The 4,546-nt window shown below is 40.4% G+C and overlaps 1 protein-coding gene across 1 annotated transcript in view; it reads left to right on the forward strand.

The window, feature by feature from the left end:
- LOC135111968 (serine proteinase stubble-like) overlaps window positions 1-2,425 on the forward strand; it is a 10,616-nt gene extending 8,191 nt beyond the window's left edge. The window contains exon 7 of the mRNA XM_064025647.1: window positions 1-2,425. This exon is cut by the window's left edge and continues 1,834 nt beyond it. The gene's annotated coding sequence lies outside the window, so the exon portion shown is untranslated.
- Window positions 2,426-4,546: the final 2,121 nt, after the last annotated feature.

Here is a 4,546-nt window from a genome sequence, read left to right on the forward strand (position 1 = left end):
AAATATGTTAACATGCACTGATAAAATGCAGTCAATGAAAGAAAAAATCAAGGTTTGGAAAGACAGGTCAAGTGAAGGTAATATTGACATGTTTCAAAAGACTGCTGCAGCAAACAACACAGACATTGTTCCACTCATTACAGACCACCTTACAAGTCTAGAAAGGAGCATTGAAAAATACTTTTCAAATATATCTACTGAAAGTTATGATTGGCTGAGAAATCCATTGGTGCTCGATCCCTTACACAAGCCTCAACTTAGCACTCACGAAGAAGAGGAACTAATTGATATCCGAAACGACCGCATGCGGCCCGCCACACTACTACGTGCGGCCCGCGGCACGTCTCATATTTCAGTCTTACAGTTGGTCTTTTTACAGGAATGATTAAGCCAGCCAGCCCTTTGCATTTTAAAGTCATTATATAAAGATATAAAGATACTATTATATTTTTTGGGCGGTGACGTTCCTCTGTGGTATAGTAACTCCCAACCTCGTCAAGTGTGTGCGTGTGTGTGTGTGTCCGGCTCGCCGCCACCCGCCAACATTCTCTCTCTCTCTCTCTCTCTCTCTCTCTCTCTCTCTCTCTGTGTGTGTGTGTGTGTGTGTGTGTGTTATTGTTAAAAGTATTTTTCTTAATTAAAGTAAGTGATTGCAAACACAATGTCACCAGCAGGAACTTTACCATCTGCTTCAAGTTTTCTATCGTGTTTTGTAGTGAACGAATTATTCTCATATATTTTTACGTAAATCATGTGACCATTTCGTCTCGTGGACTGCGTTCCAAAGCCAGTGACTATAGGTGACGAGAATACACGTAGTCGTACGGGCCCTGCTCCGTAACATACACGTGTTAGACGTGACCATAACTCGTCATTCCTCCGTCTCACCGAGAATCGGCCTCCGACTCGAGTCCTGCTTTGTCCTTCGAGAGCGTCACAGCGTCAGATTTTGGCGCGACTCTTACTGCACATCATCTCATCATGATTTCCAAGAAGCGAACAGTTACTGAAGAACATCGTGTGATGCAGGAAAAGTGGAAAATATCTTTATTTTTTGCTGAAGTGAATGGAAAACCAACTTGTTTGATTTGCAACCAAATTATAGCGGTGTCAAAAGAATATAACATTCGGCGACATTACACAAGCACTCATGCTTCAAAGTATGATGTGTATAGTGGAAAACTTTGCGAAGAAAAAGTAAAGACGCTAGAACAGTCTCTCAAAAGGCAGCAGTCAGTGTATCAGCGTGTTCACGAAGCCAGCGACACTGCAGTACGGGCAAGTTATAGGATTGCACGGGAAATAGCTGCGTCATCGAAACCATTTTCAGAAGGGGACTTTATAAAGAAATGCACGACGACGGCCGCAGAAGATATTTGCCCTGAAAAACGTAGATCATTTGCAAACATAAGCCTTTCAAGAAATACAGTTGCAGAAAGAGTAAATGAACTGTCAGAAAATCTTAATAGTCAGCTCAAAGAAAAAGTTGCTAAATTTGTAGCATTTTCTGTAGCAATCGATGAAAGTACAGACATTACTGACATAGCTCAACTAGCAGCAGTGTTCATACGTGGTGTTGATGAAAATATGCAGGTAAGTGAAGAATTTGTGGAATTAGTACCAATGAAAGGAACAACAACAGGGGATGATATATTTGTGAGTTTGACTGGTGCACTTGATAGGATAGGTGTTGACTGGAAGAAAACTGTGAGTCTGACAACAGATGGAGCATCTCAAATGGTTGGTAGAAAGGCTGGCGTGACAGCAAAGTTAAAGGAAAAACTACTCACCCTGAATTCAGACCATCAAATTCACAGTGTTGATTGCATAATTGACAGGGATTAATTATTAATTATTGTATTGTTAGAAATACTGATTGAAAAGGAAGGAAAAAAAAACTCATTAATGTACCACCGGTGGTACATGTGGCGGTTACTGAAGGTACGAAATGTACCATCGGTGGTACATACGGCGGTAAACGTGTTAATCTAACCTAACCCAACCCAACCGCTTAACCCTATAAGGACCATTGGAACAATTATGAACCACTTCAAAAGCGTGCTTTTCCTTGGATGAAATTCCCTCGTAGAGGCGTGTCCGTCCGGTGGTACATTTTTGCACCACATCAGAAAACATCACTCACACGATATGTGGAAAAAAAGCTCTCGTTTCTGTGTAACAGCAGTTGACTCGTGACCACCAGAGGGGGAGGACGTAGTGACTGATCCTCCGTTTTCAACGATTTTTTTGGACGACTCATAGGTAAGCCAGGTCACTACAAAAATTATGATATATCCCATATATTCAGTAGAATGTGTTTATAATGTTGGCCTGACTTTGGATTATATTACTGTAATGTAAAAAGGTGTTTTTAAATGGTTAAAAAATGTACCAGTGGGTCATTCTGTTTCCTCAGATATGGACACGTCACAGTTCTATGGAGGCAGGTTTAAAGTTGATTGTGACACAAAGTAATTTGTATGCAACACAACAAAATGTAAACAAGCCTCTGAAGCTGGATAAAGATGAGTTGGAACAATTTCTAGGGACTGTCTTTCTTATGTCCTTGTTCAAAATATCTAACACTAGGCTTTATTGGAGTGGGGTGCTGGAATTCGATTCCGTATCCAAAGTTTTCAGTAGAAGGCGATGGGAAGAAATAAAAAGCTCTCTACATTTCAATGACAACACTCAGGCACCTGACAGGACTGGTCCCAATGCTGACAGGCTTTTCAAGGTTCGCCCAGTACTTGACCATTTGCAATCAAAATTTCGCAGCATCCCAATGCAACAAATGTGCTGCATTGATGAAATGATTGTTCCCTTGAAAGGAAATTCTTACCTAAAGCAGTACATCCCATCCAAACCACACAAATGGGGTTTCAAGGTATTTGCTTTGTGTGATACCTCTGGGATCTTGAATGACTTGCATGTTTATGATGGGCCCCTAAAGCCAGTCCAAGGTGAACCGGATCTGGGTCCATCATCCAATATAGTTCTGCAGTTGGCGCGCACAATCCCAGTAAATGCAAACCATTTGTTATACCATGACAATTGGTTCACATCTCCTAAACTAATGGCTCATTTAGCAACGAAGCAGATCTACTCTCTGGGTACTGTGAGACAAAACAGACTGAAAGGGATAGGAAATGTTCTGCCTACAGATAAGGAAATGTTGAAAAAGCAAAGGGGGTCTCATGTAGAGGTAAGCACAACTTACGATGGAGTAGAGTTACGTGCAATGAAATGGGTAGACAATCGTTGTGTGACTCTCCTCACAAGCTTTTCATCTGCTCAACCTTTGGGAACATGTAAGAGGTATGACAAGAAAAGGAAGGAGATTGTTGAAATTCCTTGCCCCAAAATAGTCAAAACCTATAATGAGGAAATGGGAGGGGTTGATCTTCTGGATTCGTTGATTGCCTTATATAGAATCCACATAAGGTCTCACAAGTACTACCATAAACTTGTTTTCCACTTTGTTGATGTCACAATAGTAAATTCATGGCTTCTCTACAGGAGGGAGGCTAGTGCAATAGGGGTGTCAAAAAAATCGCAACTTCAGTTGCAGGCATTCAAGTTGAAGGTGGCATATTCTCTCCTACGCCAAAACAAAGACCCCCTGAAAAGACCCGGTGTGGGAAGACCACGCTCCAGCAGTCTTGAGACAGAGCACGAGGAAAAAAAAAAGAGAGGTCATGCAACAAAACCAATTCCAAGCGTTGACATCACAAAAGATGGAATTGGCCACTGGCCCAAGATTGTTGAGACGAAGGAAAGACCTCGTTGCAAGCTACCAAATTGTAAAGGAAGGCCAAACACATATTTAGTGCCCTCTAAGGGGTGTGATGTTCCCTTGTGGCACACGATAATTACAAATCCTATCACTGGATTAAAAGAAATACAAATATTGACACTTTTATAGATTTTTAATTGATAATGGAATAAACCGAATAATAATAATAAAAAGAAAGGAATTCAGAAATACAAAATAAATGGTAGCGTATTCTTCAATTACATAATTCAGAAATACAAAATAAATGATAGCGTACTCTTCAGTTACATAATTCAGAAATACAAAATAAATGGTAGCGTATTCTTCAATTACATAAAAACTACGATGGAGATATTTTCGCGACTACTGAGTTGTGGGGGAGACCAGAGAATAAATAAATAAATAACAAATATATACCCAAAAAGTACGTATAGACCTGAGGACAGTCTCACACGGTGATCTCGAACCAGGTGGTTTCACTAGTCCCGTGGAGAAAACCAACAAAAAAGAACGAAAAAATGCGAATATCTATCCACTCAGAAAACCGTTTATCAACAGGAATATCTGAGGAGAATCCGAGAGGGTCTGAGGAGAATCCGAGAGAGACTGGCTTTGCTTGTGAGGAAATCGGCGGGAAACTAAGGATAAAGGTTTCCAATGGGGAAATTTATTAAGAGTTATAATTTTGTTTTTAGTGGGGGGGGGCGACTAGGTTGTGAGTTCAGGGATGAAAAATATGAATAATTAAGTTACTGTTTACTTTAAAGTTGT

This window comes from Scylla paramamosain, chromosome 23 (assembly GCF_035594125.1).
Source record: "Scylla paramamosain isolate STU-SP2022 chromosome 23, ASM3559412v1, whole genome shotgun sequence".
NCBI lineage: Eukaryota > Metazoa > Arthropoda > Malacostraca > Decapoda > Portunidae > Scylla > Scylla paramamosain.